Consider the following 7500-nt stretch of genomic DNA (forward strand, 5'->3'; position numbering starts at 1 on the left):
GAGAGAGGCAGAGAGAGGTGCAGAGAGCGAGAGGCGGAGAGAGAGAGAGAGGCGGAGAGCGAGAGAGGCGGAGCGAGAGAGGCGGAGAGAGAGAGAGGCGGAGAGAGCGAGGCGGAGAGAGAGAGAGAGAGAGGCGGAGCGAGAGAGGCGGAGAGAGAGAGAGAGAGAGAGGCGGAGCGAGAGAGGCGGAGCGAGAGAGGCGGAGAGAGAGAGGCGGAGAGAGAGAGAGGCGGAGAGAGAGAGGCGGAGAGAGAGAGGCGGAGAGAGAGAGAGGCGAGAGAGAGAGAGAGAGAGAGAGGTGGAGAGAGAGAGAGAGGTGGAGAGAGAGAGAGAGAGAGAGGTGGAGAGAGAGAGAGAGAGAGAGAGAGAGAGAGAGAGAGAGAGAGAGAGAGAGAGAGAGAGAGAGAGAGAGAGAGAGAGAGAGAGAGAGAGAGAGAGAGAGAGAGAGAGAGAGAGAGAGAGAGGCAGAGAGAGAGAGAGAGAGGCAGAGAGAGAGAGAGAGAGAGGCGGAGAGAGAGAGAGAGGCGGAGAGAGAGAGGCGCGGAGAGCGAGAGGTGGAGAGGGAGAGAGAGAGGCGGAGAGGGAGAGCGAGAGGCGGAGAGAGAGAGAGAGGCGGAGCGAGAGGCGGAGAGAGAGAGAGGCGGAGAGAGAGAGAGGCGGAGAGAGAGAGGCGGAGCGAGAGGTGCAGAGAGCGAGAGGCGGAGAGCGAGAGGCGGAGAGCGAGAGGCGGAGAGCGAGAGGCGGAGAGAGAGAGGCGGAGAGAGAGAGGCGGAGAGAGAGAGAGAGAGAGGCGGAGCGAGAGAGAGGCGGAGAGAGAGAGAGAGAGGCGGAGCGAGAGAGGCAGAGAGAGAGAGAGAGAGGCGGAGAGAGAGAGAGGCCGAGAGAGAGAGAGAGGCGGAGAGAGAGAGAGGTGGAGCGAGAGAGGCAGAGAGAGAGAGAGGTGCAGAGAGAGAGAGGTGGAGAGCGAGAGAGAGAGAGGAGAGAGAGAGAGAGAGAGAGAGAGAGAGAGAGAGAGAGAGAGAGAGAGAGAGAGAGAGAGAGAGAGAGAGAGGCGGAGAGAGAGAGAGAGAGAGAGAGGGAGAGAGAGGCGGAGAGAGAGAGGCGGAGAGAGAGAGAGGCGGAGAGAGAGAGAGAGGCGGAGAGAGAGAGAGGCGGAGAGAGAGAGGCGGAGAGAGAGAGAGAGGCGAGAGAGAGAGAGAGAGAGAGGCGGAGAGAGAGAGAGAGGCGGAGAGAGAGAGAGAGAGAGGGGGAGCGAGAGAGGAAGAGAGAGAGAGGTGCAGAGAGAGTGAGCCGGAGAGGGAGAGAGAGAGGCGGAGAGGGAGAGAGAGAGGCGGAGAGGGAGAGAGAGAGGCGGAGAGGGAGAGAGAGAGGCGAGAGGGAGAGCGAGAGGTGGAGAGGGAGAGCGAGAGGTGGAGAGAGAGAGAGGCGGAGAGAGAGAGAGAGGAGAGAGAGAGAGAGGTGGAGAGAGAGAGGTGGAGAGAGAGAGGCGGAGAGAGAGAGAGAGGCGGCGCGAGAGAGGCAGAGAGAGAGTGAGGTGGAGAGCGAGAGGCGCAGAGAGAGAGAGGCGGAGAGAGAGAGAGAGGCGGAGAGAGAGAGAGAGGCGGAGAGAGAGAGGGGCGGAGAGAGAGAGGCGGAGAGAGAGAGAGGTGCAGAGAGCGAGAGGTGGAGAGAGAGAGGCGGAGAGAGAGAGGCGGAGAGAGAGAGAGAGGGGGGAGCGAGAGAGGCAGAGAGAGAGAGAGAAGCGGAGAGAGAGAGAGAGAGAGGCGGAGAGGGAGAGCGAGAGGTGGAGAGAGAGAGGGGGAGAGAGAGAGGGGCGGAGCGAGAGAGGCAGAGAGAGAGGTGCAGAGAGCGAGAGGCAGAGAGAGTGAGAGAGAGGGGGGAGCGAGAGAAAGAGAGAGAGAGAGGCGGAGAGAGAGAGAGAGAGGCGGAGAGGCAGAGAGAGAGGCGGGGAGAGAGAGAGAGGCGGGGAGAGAGAGAGAGAGGCGGAGAGAGAGAGAGAGGCGGAGAGAGAGAGAGAGAGAGAGAGAGAGAGAGAGAGAGAGAGGCGGAGAGAGAGAGGGGAGAAAGAGAGAGAGAGAGGCGGAGAGAGAGAGGCGGAGAGAGAGAGGCGGAGAGAGAGAGGCGGAGAGAGAGAGAGAGAGAGAGAGAGAGAGAGAGAGAGAGGCGGACAGAGAGAGAGAGAGAGAGGCGGAGAGAGAGAGAGGCGAAGCGAGAGAGGCGGAGAGAGAGAGGCGGAGAGAGAGAGTAAGTGGAGAGAGAGAGGGGTGCGGAGAGCGAGAGGCGGAGAGAGAGAGGCGGGAGAGAGAGAGAGAGAGAGAGAGAGAGAGAGAGAGAGTGAGGCAGAGAGAGTGAGGGAGAGCGAGAGGTGGAGAGAGAGAGAGAGGGAGAGAGAGAGAGGCGGAGAGAGAGAGAGAAGGGAGAGAGAGAGAGAGAGGCGGAGAGGGAGAGCGAGAGGCGGAGAGGGAGAGAGGGAGAGAGCGAGAGGTGGAGAGGGAGAGAGGTGGAGAGGGAGAGAGGGGGAGAGGGAGAGAGGTGGAGAGGGAGAGAGGTGGAGAGAGAGAGGCGGAGAGAGCGAGAGGGAGAGAGAGAGGCGGAGAGAGAGAGAGAGGCGGAGCGAGAGAGGCAGAGAGAGAGTGAGGTGGAGAGCGAGAGGTGGAGAGAGAGAGCGGAGAGAGAGAGAGGCGGAGAGAGAGAGAGAGAGAGAGAGAGAGAGAGAGGCAGAGAGAGAGAGAGAAGCGAGAGAGAGAGGTGGAGAGAGAGAGAGGCAGAGAGAGAGAGAGATGGAGAGAGAGAGAGGCAGAGAGGGAGAGCGAGAGGTGGGAGAGGGAGAGAGGGGGAGAGAGAGGCGGAGAGAGAGAGAGAGGCGGAGCGAGAGAGGCAGAGAGAGAGAGTGAGGTGGAGAGCGAGAGGTGGAGAGAGAGAGACAGAGAGAGAGAGGCGGAGAGAGAGAGAGAGGCAGAGAGAGAGAGAGAGGCAGAGAGAGAGAGAGAGTGAGAGAAAGAGAGAGGGAGAGAGAGAGAGAGAGGCGGAGAGAGAGAGAGGCGGAGAGAGAGAGAGAGGCGGAGAGAGAGAGAGAGAGAGAGAGAGAGGCGGAGAGAGAGAGAGGCAGAGAGAGAGAGAGAGAGAGAGAGAGAGGCGAGAGAGAGAGAGAAGGAGAGAGAGAGAGAGGAGGGAGAGAGAGAGGCAGAGAGAGAGAGAGAGAGAGAGAGAGAGAGAGAGAGAGAGAGAGGGAGAGAGAGAGAGAGAGAGGCGGAGAGAGAGAGAGAGGGAGAGAGAGAGAGAGGCAGAGAGAGAGAGAGAGGGAGAGAGAGAGAGAGGCGAGAGAGAGAGAGGGAGAGAGAGAAAGAGAGGCGGAGAGAGAGAGAGAGAGGGGGAGAGAGAGAGGCAGAGAGGCAGAGAGAGAGGCGGAGAGAGAGAGAGCGAGAGAGAGAGAGGCGGAGAGAGAGAGAGGCGGAGAGAGAGAGGCGGAGAGAGAGAGAGGCGGAGAGAGAGAGAGGCGGAGAGAGCGAGAGAGGCGGAGAGAGAGAGAGCGAGAGGCGGAGAGAGAGAGAGCGAGAGGCAGAGAGAGAGAGAGAGGCGGAGCGAGAGAGAGGCAGAGAGCGAGAGGCGAGAGCGAGAGAGGCGGAGAGAGCGAGAGGCGGAGAGAGCGAGAGGCAGAGAGAGAGATGGAGAGAGAGAGGCAGAGAGAGAGAGAGAGAGGCGGAGCGAGAGAGGCAGAGAGAGAGAGAGAGAGAGAGAGAGAGAGAGAGAGAGAGAGAGAGAGGTGCGGAGAGAGAGAGAGGCGGAGAGAGAGAGAGAGAGAGAGCGAGAGAGAGAGAGAGGCGGAGAGAGAGAGAGAGGCGGAGAGAGAGAGAGAGGCGGAGAGAGAGAGAGAGGCGGAGCGAGAGAGAGGCAGAGAGAGAGTGAGGTGGAGAGCGAGAGAGGCGGAGAGAGAGAGAGAGAGAGAGAGAGAGAGGTGCAGAGAGAGTGAGGTGGAGAGCGAGAGATGGAGAGAGAGAGGCGGAGAGAGAGAGGCAGAGAGAGAGAGAGAGAGGGGGAGCGAGAGAGGCAGAGAGAGAGAGAGGCGGAGAGAGAGAGAGGCGGAGAGAGAGAGAGGCGGGGGAGAGAGAGAGAGACGGAGAGAGAGAGAGGCGGAGAGAGAGAGAGAGGCGGAGAGGGAGAGAGAGAGGCGGAGAGAGAGAGAGGCGGAGAGGGAGAGCGAGAGGTGGAGAGAGAGAGGCGGAGAGAGAGAGAGAGGCGAGAGCGAGAGAGGCAGAGAGAGAGGCAGAGAGCGAGAGGCGAGAGAGAGAGAGAGAGAGAGAGAGGCAGAGAGAGAGAGAGAGAGAGAAGTGAGCGAGAGAAAGGCGGAGAGAGAGAGAGGCGGGAGAGAGAGAGGCGAGCGAGAGAGGCGGAGAGAGAGAGAGGCGGAGCATGAGAGGCGGAGAGAGAGAGAGGAGGAGAGAGAGAGAGAGAGAGAGGAGGAGAGAGAGAGAGAGAGAGAGAGAGAGAGAGAGAGAGAGAAAGAGAGAGAGAGAGAAAACGAGAGAGAGAGAGAGAGAGAGAGAGAGGCGGAGAGAGAGAGAGAGGCGAGCGAGAGGCGGAGAGAGAGGAAGGGAGAGAGAGAGGCAGAGAGAGAGAGAGAGGCGGAGAGAGAGAGGCGGGAGCGAGAGTGTGCAGAGAGAGCGAGAGGCGGAGAGCGAGAGGCGTGAGAGCGAGAGGCGGAGAGCGAGAGGCGGAGAGAGAGAGGCGGAGAGAGAGGCGGAGAGAGAGAGGCGAGAGAGAGAGAGGGGGGCGGAGAGAGAGAGAGAGAGAGAGAGAGGCGGAGAGAGAGAGAGAGAGAGAGAGGCAGAGAGAGAGAGGCGGAGAGAGAGAGAGAGAGGCGGGGAGCGAGAGAGGCAGAGAGAGAGAGAGAGGCGGAGCGAGAGAGGGAGGGAGAGAGAGAGAGGCAGAGAGAGAGAGGCGGAGAGGGAGAGGCGGGGAGAGGGAGAGAGAGAGAGAGAGAGAGAGAGAGAGAGAGAGAGAGAGAGAGAGAGAGAGAGAGAGAGAGAGAGAGAGAGAGAGAGAGAGGCAGAGAGAGAGAGAGAGGCAGAGAGAGAGAGGGAGAGAGAGAGAGAGAGAGAGAGAGGCGGAGAGAGAGAGAGGCAGAGAGAGAGAGGCAGAGAGAGAGAGGCAGAGAGAGAGAGAGAGAGAGAGAGAGAGAGAGAGAGAGAGAGAGAGAGAGAGGCAGAGAGAGAGAGAGAGAGAGAGAGAGAGAGAGAGAGAGAGAGAGGGCGGAGAGAGAGAGGCGAGAGAGAGAGAGGCAGAGAGAGAGAGGCGGAGAGAGAGAGAGAGAGAGAGAGAGATGGAGAGAGAGAGAGGGGGAGAGAGAGGTGCGGAGAGCGAGAGGCGAGAGAGAGAGAGGCAGAGAGAGAGAGGCGGAGAGAGAGAGGCGGGGGAGAGAGAGAGGCGGAGAGAGAGAGGCAGAGAGAGAGAGAGAGAGAGAGAGAGGCAGAGAGAGAGAGGCGGGGAGAGAGAGAGAGAGAGAGAGAGGCGGAGAGAGAGAGAGAGAGAGAGAGAGAGAGGCGGAGCGAGAGAGGCGGAGAGCGAGTGAGGGAGAGCGAGAGGCGGAGAGAGAGAGAGGCGGAGAGAGAGAGAGGTGCAGAGAGCGAGAGGGAGAGAGAGAGAGGCGGGAGAGAGAGAGAGGCGGAGAGAGAGAGAGAGAGGGGGAGCGAGAGAGGCAGAGAGAGAGAGAGAGGCAGAGAGAGAGAGAGAAGCGGAGAGAGAGAGAGAGAGAGGCGGAGAGGGAGAGCGAGAGGTGGAGAGAGAGAGGCGGAGAGAGAGAGAGGCGGAGCGAGAGAGGGGAAACAGAGAGAGAGAGGCGGAGCGAGAGAGGAAGGAGAGAGAGAGAGGCGGAGAGAGAGAGGCGGGAGAGAGAGAGGCGAGAGAGAGAGAGAGAGAGAGAGAGAGAGAGAGAGAGAGAGAGAGAGAGAGAGAGAGACGGAGAGAGAGAGAGGCGGAGAGAGAGAGAGAGAGAGAGAGAGAGAGAGAGAGAGAGAGAGAGAGAGAGAGAGGCGCGGAGAGCGAGAGGTGGAGAGCGAGAGGTGGAGAGGGAGAGCGAGAGGTGGAGAGGGAGAGCGAGAGGTGGAGAGGGAGAGCGAGAGGTGGAGAGGGAGAGCGAGAGGTGGAGAGGGAGAGCGAGAGGTGGGAGAGGGAGAGCGAGAGGTGGAGAGGGAGAGCGAGAGGTGGAGAGAGAGAGAGGCGGAGCGAGAGAGGCAGAGAGTGAGGTGGAGAGCGAGGGAGGCGGAGAGAGAGAGAGGCGGAGAGAGAGAGAGGGGGGGGAGAGAGAGAGAGAGAGAGAGAGAGAGAGAGAGAGAGAGAGAGAGAGAGAGAGAGAGAGAGAGAGAGAGAGAGAGAGAGGCGGAGCGAGAGAGGCGGAGTGAGAGAGAGAGGCGGAGTGAGAGAGAGAGGCGGAGAGAGAGAGAGGCGGAGCTAGAGAGGCGGAGAGAGAGAGAGCGAGAGGCGGAGAGAGAGAGAGAGAGAGGGGGAGAGAGAGAGAGCGAGAGGCGGAGAGAGAGAGAGCGAGAGGCGGAGAGAGAGAGAGAGGCGGAGCGAGAGAGAGGTGCAGAGAGCGAGAGGCGGAGAGCGAGAGGCGTGGAGAGCGAGAGAGGCGGAGAGCGAGAGGCGGAGAGCGAGAGGCGAGAGCGAGAGGCGGAGAGAGAGAGGCGGAGAGAGAGAGGCAGAGAGAGAGAGAGAGAGAGGCAGAGCGAGAGAGGCAGAGAGAGAGAGAGAGAGAGAGAGAGAGAGAGAGAGAGAGAGAGAGAGAGAGAGAGAGAGAGAGAGAGAGAGAGGAGAGAGAGAGAGAGAGAGAGAGAGAGAGAGAGAGAGAGAGAGAGAGAGAGAGGCGGAGCGAGAGAGAGAGGCGAGAGAGAGAGAGAGAGAGAGAGAGAGAGAGAGGCGGAGAGAGAGAGAGAGGCGGAGCGAGAGAGGCAGAGAGAGAGATGGAGAGAGAGAGAGTATGTGAGAGAGAGAGAGGTGCAGAGAGAGGGAGGTGGAGAGCGAGAGGGAGAGAGAGAGAGGCGGAGAGAGAGAGGCAGAGAGAGAGAGAGAGAGGGGGAGAGAGAGGCAGAGAGAGAGAGAGAGGCGCAGAGAGAGAGAGGCAGAGAGAGAGAGAGGCGCAGAGAGAGAGAGAGAGAGATCTGGAGAGAGAGAGAGATCTGGAGAGAGAGAGAGGCAGAGAGAGAGAGAGAGAGAGAGAGAGAGAGAGAGAGAGGCAGAGAGGGAGAGCGAGAGGGAGAGAGAGAGAGAGAGAGAGAGAGAGAGAAAGGGAGCGAGAGAGGCAGAGAGAGAGAGGCAGAGAGCGAGAGGCGGAGAGAGAGAGAGGCGGAGAGAGAGAGGCGGAGAGAGAGAGAGAGAGAGAGAAGGAGCGAGAGAGAGTATGGAGAGAGAGAGAGGCAGAGAGAGAGAGAGAGAGGCGGGAGCGAGAGAGGCGGAGCGAGAGAGGCGGAGAGAGAGAGGCGGAGCATGAGAGGCGGAGAGAGAGAG

General features: G+C 60.1%; 1 long non-coding RNA gene across 3 annotated transcripts in view; it reads left to right on the top strand.

The window, feature by feature from the left end:
• The window catches only part of LOC147032222 (uncharacterized), a 164588-nt gene that overhangs the window by 32604 nt on the left and 124484 nt on the right, over positions 1 to 7500 (top strand). The gene's annotated exons all lie outside the window — the stretch shown is intronic.

This window comes from Eptatretus burgeri, chromosome 2, assembly GCF_056783735.1.
Source record: "Eptatretus burgeri isolate ZD-2024b chromosome 2, Ebu_testis_v1, whole genome shotgun sequence".
In the NCBI taxonomy this organism is placed as follows: Eukaryota; Metazoa; Chordata; class Myxini; order Myxiniformes; family Myxinidae; genus Eptatretus; species Eptatretus burgeri.